The 10,367-nt window shown below is 48.4% G+C and overlaps 1 long non-coding RNA gene across 1 annotated transcript; it reads left to right on the top strand.

Moving 5' to 3' along the window:
• Window positions 1-4,139: 4,139 nt before the first annotated feature.
• Window positions 4,140-10,091, top strand: LOC143434589 (uncharacterized). The gene is made up of 3 exons (XR_013104199.1): window positions 4,140-4,240; window positions 8,633-8,752; window positions 9,790-10,091. It is a non-coding gene; the product is annotated as an uncharacterized LOC143434589 (long non-coding RNA).
• The last annotated feature ends 276 nt before the right edge of the window (window positions 10,092-10,367 follow it).

The raw sequence follows: 10,367 nt of genomic DNA, 5'->3' as shown, positions 1-10,367 counted from the left end.
AGAGAGTGGGGATGGAGGGGCAAGAGACGTGAAGAATGGAGACAAGACAGAGGGTCTGATCAAGTCTCTTTTATTGAAAGGAAATCCTGGGTATTTATATGCTTTGCCATGTGCCTTGCAGGCGTCGATACCACATGTGCCTTGCAGCTGGGGGAACTAAACAGCAAAACAAGATATGTGGGAAAAACAAGATGTTTATCAGAGTGTGCTCAGCTGTTATAGGCTGTTGAAAACAAGTCTCTTGTCGGGGTATATGGCCTGAGATGGCAACAAAGATGATAGCCGCTTTCTGCTAGGAGTTGGTTCCCAATATTCATCACCAAAGGAAGTCAGGACTAGAACTCACACAGGCAGGAATCTGGAGGCAGGAGTGGATGCAGAAGCCATGGAGGAATGTTTCTTACTGGCTTCCTTCCCCTGCCTTGCTCAGCTTGGTTCTTATAGAACCCAGGACTACCAGCCCAGGGATGGCACCACCCACAATGGGCCCTCCCACCCTTGATCACTAATTGAGAAAATGCCTTACAGCTGGATCTCATGGAGGCATCTTTCTCAGTGCTAAGTCCAGCTTGTGTCAAGCTGACACACGAAACCAGCCAGGACATGATGTCTGTGCTAAGTGGTAAAGTGACTAGGCAGAAGAGGTCAGTGAAGATTTGGGGGTGACTGTGATGCTGGAGGTAGGAGCTGGTACATTTGTTTGCAGGGACATGGTAACTCATTCTTATATCCCAGAACTGAAGGAGTTCTTTGGATCGTGAGGACTGTTCAAGACCATGGCTAGATCTCAGGGAGACACAGAATGATTATGCAGCCATTGAGGACCCCAAACGTTTGCTTGTAATGTCCAAGGACAATGTTTGTCCAGCTCACATGGGACCTGGGTGCACAGCTGGAGAAAACACCTGTCTTCATACTTCCTGGATTTATAAAGTTGGCTAGTTGGGGCAGAGTGAAGATACACACAGTGCTAGCATGGGTAGTCAACACTGCTGTCTTCAGTGTGGAGAAACTCAGTTTTATCTTCCAGGGAGGGGACTTTAGCAGGTTAATTATGGATACAGTGGCTGGGGTGCTCTGACTTTATTCTGATGATACACAACCATCTGTAGTCATGTCTTTGTGTGTGTGTGTGTGTGTGTGTGTGTGTGTGTGTGTGTTGTCCTCCCTTTGCAGGGAGTTGAGGATCTGGGATGCTGTTTCACGGATTCACACCCTCTCTGGTTGCATGTAGACAGAAGTCACCAAGCCCTGGACTCCAAGAACTTAGGATCACTGAGTGTCTGTGCTTGCCTTTTTTGCTCCTTTGACCTTCATCAGAAAAGCAGAGGTCTCATGCCCCACAGGTCATGGGGAAAATGTTTTGTGGAGAAGAACTGAGCAAAGACCAGCTAACCCAGCCTTTTAGCCTAGCTCACTGGGCTCTTGCAGCTTTCACCTAAGTGTTTAAGACATTTCTAAAATCCAATGTGAGCTCGCAGGACTGAGCCCAGGGGCTGAGGAATGTGCACCTGTGTGTAACAGATCCCAGAGATGGATTGACCTTGGCCAACAGGAATGTCACGACCGTAAGCTATGGAAAGCTGCAGGTGCCAAGTCAAACCACACAGGGCTCTCTTTAGCCCTTTAACGGCAAGTCACCTACTTAACATCCTCATGACGAGCTGATCAACTTCTTGGAATGTGCTCCTAAGCTAAGCTGACCTCTAGCCTCCACCAGCCCTGAAGCTAATGCCACCAAGTGCTCCTGAAGCCCACAGAAGAGGCTTTTCTAGTCCACCGCCATCCACCTAACTGATGTTCCTGCCGATGTAAATGGACAATGTATTGACGTGACATTTTTCCTTGTGGCTCTAAAAATTCTTTCTCACGTCTATGGTGGATCCCGTCATTCAGGGTACCCTGAATCTGTGTTCTGAGGGGATAGGCACTCATATTTGGCTCACAGTGAACAGTGCTTTGTTTCCCTAAAGGCAGAGCTGCTGCTGTCTTATGATGATGGGGCCCATAAGTAGCTCTCTGCTTAGCTGCAGGTCCCAGGGCATTTTATGCATTGCTTTTGAGTTTCTTGAACAACATAATCTTTCAGGACCCAGACAGCTCTAGGGAGAGACTATTGGTTGGTCCATTCCACCATGTCTGGGTATGTCCAGATGCATCTAAACAGAGCCTTCCTTGGGTTAGTCTTTGGTGAAGATGCATCTAAACCGTGCCTTCCCTGGGTTAGCTTGTGGTGACCCAGTGATTTGATTTGGTTACAGATTACTTGTCTCACCAACTTTTATGAGAGGAAATTCAGATCTTTATTTTGCCAAATGCTTGAGAGAAGGTTGCCCTGACTGACACTTTATTCCTTGCTGCGTTGCTTAAAATTAGCATTGCAGAGCAGTGAGATACAGCTCAGTGACTCAGCCCAGCTGACAACACTTCCAAGTTATGTTTTGTCATATGCTCTTCTCTGCCCCGTGAAGAGACATGTCCTATCCGGAATCTCCTGCTTAGGAGTGCACCTTCGATGGTTACTCCTAGCAACCAGACACAACTAGGGTCACCCGGAGAGGGAGATTGGATGAGAGACCTTCTAGATCTGATTAGCCTGTGGATTAGCCTGTGAGGGATTGTCTTGGTTGCTAGCTGATGTGGGAAGACTCAGCACACTGTGGGTGACATCATCCTCTAGGTGGAGAGTCCTAGATTGTGTGGACAGTGAACACATCGGGTACACATGTATTTATTCCTTCTGCTCTTGAGCATGAAGCTGACAATTCCTCTTGCATTCCTGTTGCCAAAACTTCCCTACAATGAAAGAGATGGATTGTAACCGGGAACTACAGACTAAATAATCCCCCCCCTTTTTTTTTTTGCATCAATTGCTTTTTTTCAGAGTACTGTCTTTTTCTTTGTTTTTGTTTTTGTTTTACACAGCAAGAAAAATGAACCAGGTCAGTAACCTTATCTGGAAACAGGGTCATTGCGGATTGAGTTATTGTGAACTAGAACTAGAACAGGGTGGGCTCTGGACCAACAGTATTGATGTCTATAGAAGAGACATCATGTGAAGCCAGAAAACTGTGAAGATGGCGTCTCCTCCTGAGAATCATCTCCTCTAAGCCAGAAGGGCTGGGGCAGAGGGTCCTGCAGCAATGAGAAACTAGATGAAACAAGACAGGTCCAGCCTTTTTAAGACTGGGTACGTTTCTGTTGATGCTTCCAGTCCCCAGACAGTGAAGAATAGATTGCTGGAGGAGATCCTGGCTTGAGCTACATTGCTAGAGCATCTTTAGGATGGTAACATGCCATTGAGCTAGCCCAATCCCCTGCCTGATTGATTCTTATTTCAACCCAGATTCAGCTTCACTCCCCCTCTGTGCCAGCGTGGTTCCTCCAGGGAGTGGGCATTTCAGTGAAGCAGTGGCGTGTGCAACAGCACAGAGCGGTTCTGATGCACGCTCCGTGGACACCAGCTTCTACTGCCCACACTTCCATTGCTATGGTGCATCCAAAGGGCAGGAGTCGGGCAGTGGAGAAATCAGCAGAGGCCTATCTCAGAGCGTGTCAGCTCAAGGTCTGGAATCCACTGGGTATGGTCTGGAGAAACTTGTTTAACCTGTTATTTTTTTTAATTAATAAAAATTTTTGAATAGGTAACATATTCACAGGGTTCAAAAATACATCAAAAAGGAACATTGTGAAAGCACCCTCCTTTTCCATATTTACCCACCTCCTCCACAAGCTTCTTCCCTGCTGCCCCAGGAAATAACTGATTAATTGTTCATGGGCTCCTGGTAGTTTTGAATGCACATAAAGGGAGATAAAAATCACATGCTTTTATTCTTTCCTCTTGCTATTTCTGGAGAAAAGATTGCACAAGATGCGTACTGTGCATGCTGCATTTATAACTAAACTGATGGGTTTTCCTCTTGGTGAGGGCAAAGCCAAACCAAGCCTATCCAAGAAGTTATGGCAAGAAGATTCATTCCCCTTTCCCCGCCTCCAGCAAAGAAAGATAGCCATGGAGTCGTTGCCAAAGCAATCTCCTTCCCGACAATGGAATATTGGGAACTTTGGGAGGTGACACAACTCCTCTTGGAAAACGGTTTGCTTCAGGCACATTCCTGAGCATGCTCAGTTTGGGATGCACACTATTGAGCATGCTCACTTCAAGGTCCTAGCTCAAGAAAAAAAGATGGCGATGCGTTGCGGGGGTATGCCTTGCTCTGGAATGGAAACATATTGAAAGGTTAGAACATTCTTGGGCATGTTTATTTTATGTCATAAAGATGGCTGACATAATACTTCTGGGTTCTCTCAGCTTTCGTCGTGCCTATACAAAAGATAAAGAATATAGCGTTGCTCAAAGGAAAAGCCACCTTTCAAGGCTTGAAAGTCTTCATTAACTTCGTTAACCTGGAGGTCTCCATCCCGTAAAGAATCGCCTCTGCTTTCCGTTTCTTGTTTTCTGTTTTTCATTTAAAAATGCTTTTAAAATAATATTAGACACATTTGTGACATACTTTTAAATGTGTTCACTCCTCTGTATCCTTCCATTCCTAACGAACCCCTTCTTCTGCCCAACAGCTCCCCCCTCTTGCTTCCACATCTCCCTTTTGGTTTTTGTAATCCATTTGCGCTGGTTAGTTTTCTGTCAATTTGTCACAAGCTGGGGTCATCATGAGGGTCATCATGTCAACCTCAATTGATAAAAACACCTCCATCAGATAGCCTGTGACGCGATCTACTAATTAATGATACAAGTGGGAGAGCCCAGCTCGCTGTGGGGAAGTGCCACCCCGGGCTGCTTTTCTTCTTTGTTTGTTTTAAAGCAGGCTATGGAGAGCCAGCCAATGAGCAGCACTTCTCTATGGCTTCACTTCCTGCCTGGCGCTCCTACCCTGGCTTCCCTCTATAATGAACTACAATTTTAAGGGGGAAATAAACCCTTTCCTCCCCAAGAATATCTAAACAAGGGATCACTGGCTAACTGGACACATGATGGCAGGCACGTGTGCACAGACGGTCCTTGAGGCGGACATAGGAGATAAGCTGGAAGGAGTTAACCTCGACACACCTCTGTGATTACTGATAACTAATGCCAGCACCCACGGTCTGTCTTTCCCCGTGTCTCACTCCTGTCTACAAGCCTCTTCACTCCCAGAAGTGTGGAATGAAGATGTCTCCCTTGATACCTCTTTGTACTAATGAGCCACAAATGATTGGTGTCTTACTAATGAGAACCATCACTTTTTTGGAGGTCAGATGTTTGGCATGAGTCTCACTAGGCTGAGCCAATCATTATCAAAGGGCGGTTCCTTCTGGAAGCCTGGATGGAAAAGCCATTTCCTAGTCCCTGGCAGCCCCGGAGTGGCTGCTCTTCTTGGCAGGTCAAGAGCCACACCTGACCCAACAGCTATAGCCACATCACTTGAGGAAATGCCACAAAAGGAAATTTACCTTCAATTCGTCCTGTGTTCCATTTTTTTCACGACCTCTTACAATGCAGAGGTAAATTCATCCCCAGTGAGGTTCAGGGATCAGGGGACAGACTGCCCAGGTCTCTTAACATACAGACCCAGAAAGCACCTGGAGTTAGAGGCCAGAAAGTGGTAGTTTGGGCTGAATGGCACAGAAGAGCATCTCTGTTGTGTGTGCAGAGTCAAGGGACTATTGCCTCTTTCCACCATGGGACAGACCCTGCCTCCAGCTTGGCATACCATCCCCTCTCCCTGTACCCTACATGCTACCGCTGTACCCCAATCTCCCTTGGAGCTGCATCCTCTGCACTGCACCCCGTTAAGCCTTCCTGGTTGAAGCCTAGAGCCTCAAATCACCCAAGGGCAACTGTGGTTCATTTCTATTTCCGAAGTGCCCTGGCTGCTTGTCCCCTAGGGGGCAGCACACTCCACACAAAGCGGCACAGCCTGCGACACTCTTCTTTCCCAGGGTACCAGCCCTGAACCTGAACAAGGAAGGTCAGGTCATCTCCTGGTTGGCCCAATCCTGCTTTCCTTGTGGTTCTTGTTAAGCAGCCAGCACCACATGGATCTACCCATAAGCACGACTGAGCACACACACACACACACACACACACACACACACACACACACACACACACAGAGGAACAAGCAGCAGCACCTACATCCCTCCCCTCATGCCCCCCACACACCACAGTGCCAGCCCCTGCCTCTGATCCCCACCCCCACCCATGTTCTTTGGCTACAGTTACAGGAAAGGACAACCCTGGGCTTCCTGCCACAATGCCCACTTTGGTTTCTGCAGTGTCCTGTAAAGGACACCTTGGCACACTGGGTGGGTGACAAGGGAGCGCACATGACTTCCCAGGGTGATCCCCGGGCCTGAGTTGCTGACAAGAACTACTTGCCTGTGTCTATATTAGGGGCTCCTGTGTCCCTGGGTCTGATGCCTTGGTGTGGCCCTGACGTAAGTAACGGTGATGCTTTCTCTGTGACTCACCCGTGTCCACAGAGAGTAACCAGGATGCCAGGCATGCCAGCCACTCAATCGAGCACTTGGCACCACGTGAGCCCACGGCTGCCAGCAGCATGTGACCAAAGGCTCAGCAGCCTGGGAGTCTCCTGTGCCTCTTCTCCCAGCTGTTCCGTGGAGGGCCGTTGGTCGTGTAGAAAATAATTCCCAATGCAGGTTGGATCGAGGACCTCAAAGAGGGGCATATGAGCAGAATCTCTGGGAAGCTGGACAGAGTGCACCTTGGCCTCCGGTCACCCCCCCCAGCCTCCTGCTGAGTGTCCAGTTCTGATCTTACTGTGCTTACCTGGAAAATGAAAGTTATGTACCCACTGTCTCAGAGTCCTCAGGGCTCAGAACCATGGGAGTTTATTCTCTTCTAGTTCTGCATGTTGATGTGTGCAGGCGAGGTGATCCTGCAGCTCTTAGGACGGTATCTGTGCTTCTAGCACTTGTGGATCCAGTTGTGGGACCCTGGTCTTAGCCCCATGATCCACGTTAATCTTTCTGTGTGTGTGCCCACAGTACTGTCTCTTTACATGGATCTGGGCTCTGGCTAGGCCATCAAAATCTCATTTTGTTCTAAGTTGTCATAGCTGCAGAGCTATGTCCCTGTAAGGTGACATCTGAGCTGCTGTCGACAGACCCTTGGGGTAGGACTTGAAAATGCCATTTTGGTGGGGTAGTTCACCCAACAATACTTCCTTTGCAAGGCTGTGAGGTTTCTGTGCTCCCCAAGACACTGTTCAGTTTTCTCTGAGTAAACAACAGCTGTAAAGACGTAAACCTCAGGCTGGGCTACCCTCCCACCGTCCACTGCTGTCCCCAAGCTTACTGAAAGTGCAACTTGGGGATCCTTGCCTCTGCTTCATTTTACTGTTCAGGCCTGTGAGCCCTACCTTAGGGTCTGCTCAGCCCAGGCTCTCAGACTCAACATTTCTTCTAGAATACAGAAAGACTAAAGATGGGTTTGGGCAGACCATTCTCTCACAGACTGGTTGTTCTACTGATGGTTTCCATGGTTCCACCAAGGAGCTGTCTCTCCTCTTGCCAAATCTTTCCTGGTCCCTGGGCCTAGACCTGGCCTAGCCTCTGAGGCTTTCTGGCTAGTCCATGGCCTTCAAGTCTCAGGGTTGGGGTCAGAAACCTCACTAGGCTCCCTAGACTGAAATGTAAAATCCAGCCCTTGGCATCAGCATATGCTTTTGGGGGTACAGTTGCCGCTCATGCTGTAGGGCTCCCCTAGAAACAAAAGAGAGCCCAGAAAAGTTCCAGCTCCACCTAGAGTTAGACCCAGAGACTGGAGCTCACTCTGCCACAGTGGTGTCCTCTGTAAGCAGTGTGCTGCCTCAGGACATGGAGACTGTGAGTGAAGGTGCCAACTGTCCCCTCCAGTCTTCACTTCTCTCCCTTGGATAATCACTTCACAGGGAGTGTGGCATCGCCACTGTCTTTATCTGGGGGCCTGTTGCTTCTGGAAATATTTGCTCCACCACTGTGAGGAGAGGAGAAGGGTCCCCAAACCTTGTGACAAGAGCAGTAAGTCCTTGAATGACACAAACACGAAATGCCAGTCATTAGTGCCTCATGCTATCTCTGTGCATGGGGAAGGGAGGAGAGGAGATAAGAGAGAATTGACAAACTGTCCCAGAGCTTTAAAGCAGCTCTGAAGACAGAGTGATCTAGGAATCCCAGTTCTGTCACCTACCGCCCTCTCTCCACATTAGCAAGCAAGTTCACCTGTCATCTGTCCCCTTGAGCCTGAGGAGGACCTGTCTTCTGTATCCATACCCAGCTCAGCCCACAGGTCTTCCCAGACCCTCACCATGCTGCTCAACACACAGCAAGGCTTAAGAATCCTAGTTGTTTCTCATTGGGCCCCACACACCCACAGCCATGCAGAAGACAAGACAATGCAGACAAGCAGCAGAAAGGCCTGGGTCCCTGGGACTTTTTCAATGTCCTCAGAAAAGCCACTGAAGCTGGTTTTGAACCTCACTCCCTGCACCTCTGAACTATGGTCATGACTGTGAGGCTCCAGCTCGTGAGAAAGACTCCTGGAATGATATCCCACTATTAGGTAATGAGACTTGTTCCAAGCCTTGCATGTTCCTGAGAAACAGAGAGTTAAGACATGTCTATTTTCCAGGATAAAGGAGACCCTGTGTGCCGCAGTCCCTGGAGGTTTGTGCAGCTGCGTGACTTCTAATGGTTGGGTATACTCCTTGCTAAATGAAGAGACCAAGTGAAGAGCCTCAAGGACTGAAAGGTTAGATCTTTAAAAAGGAGCTGAGAGTGTCCCCAAGCCTGAATATGGGCCTTGAGCTCAGATGACTCACACCTCTGGCTCTTATGTCACATGAGGGAAACTCTTCCACACACGGTTACTCTGGATCAGTTAATGCCAGCCACTCTTGGCTGGTGTCCTGAGAGTAAATGCCACACAGGCTGTGTCCTGAGGAGAATGGATGGCATTATGTATTGGTTCTGCTCCTAGTCCTGAGAGGATGGACAGTATTGCATATCCTTCCTACCCTAGGGATCCTGCCCTGTAGTTCAAATGTCACATCTAAGACAGGTACCCCAGATTGCAGCAGGGGCCAATCACACAAGGATGCTTGACAGGCCTGAGTGATAACATCAAGGCACCAAGTTCTAGGGTTCATGGCCCCTCTGTGTGGACTTCCCATTCATATCATTGGCAAGATTAACTTAAAATAACATGTGTATTGGGAAGCTGAGAGTTTGGGGGTGGCAGCCAACTGTTGTGTCCTAGGCACCATTAAAAAGATAGGCAGGGCCAGGAGTGGAGAACATGCTGAAAGGGCGTGGGAGGCTCTGAGGCACCAGGTCACCCTCTGAGGAGGACAAATGAGTGTCAACATCTTCAGGAAGGGTTTCCAGTGGGGGATAGTCTGGGCAGCTCCTTGTGAACTGGCAAGGGTAGGCCTAGGGACCTGACCCCCAAACCCCAGTTCCTTGCAGCTCCAGAGGTCGTGCTGTTATCTGCTCTCTGTAGGCATTGCTATAGTTTGGCTGAAGTATTCCCAAAGTGCGGCAGCCTGGCCATCAGCAGCAGCAACTGGTCAGAGATACATGAAGGTCCAGCCTGGACCCACTGAGTCAGAAGTCTTGGAGCACCCAGATATCTGTACTGGCTTTAAGTAAGATGTTCCTCTGGGGGTCCTGACACAGCTCATAGTATGAGAATATGTGGCTTACTTGAACATTACTGAAAATGTGTCATCTCACTCCCAAGCATGAGGGGATGAAAGTAACCCTGTCTTTCTGGTTCTCCTTTTCCAGGCATTTATTCCAGGACCCAGTAGCATTCAAAGATCTGGTTATGAGTTCATAGAACATGGAAGAACAGCTCTACTCACAGAACAATGGTTACATGAGCCATGTACAGAGACTCACACACAGGAGTCTCTGTTCCCCAAGTCAAAAAAGAGCAAATCGGTGGATATGTTTTCTGCCTTGCAGAGATGGCTGAGCTCCACTGGAAAACAGAAAAAACAAACTGTGAAGCAGTACACAGAATGGAGCCCGCTCACCGTTGGGAGAGACTGCTCTCACAAGTTGAAATGTACACCAGCATGTTAATAAATACAAACATTTTATTTATTACTATTGAATATATGAAGTGTGTGCACCTCTGAGTGTGTATGTGCATGAGTGTGTGTGTGTGTGTGTACATGCCATAAAATGCATGTGGAGGTCAGAGGTCAGCTTTAGGGAATTGGTTTTTTTTCCCTCCATCATGTAAATCCCAGTGATTAAACTCAGGTCCTTGGGTTGGGCCTGGTGGCAGATGCCTTTACCCACTGAGCCGTCTCAGAGGGGTACATGTGGCAATTGATAACCACCCTGTGAAAAGATGG

The sequence above is a fragment of the Arvicanthis niloticus genome, chromosome 16 (genome assembly GCF_011762505.2).
Source record: "Arvicanthis niloticus isolate mArvNil1 chromosome 16, mArvNil1.pat.X, whole genome shotgun sequence".
Lineage (NCBI taxonomy): Eukaryota > Metazoa > Chordata > Mammalia > Rodentia > Muridae > Arvicanthis > Arvicanthis niloticus.
The sequence above is the reverse complement of the archived record's forward strand: the minus strand, read 5'-3'. Positions and strand labels throughout refer to the sequence as shown.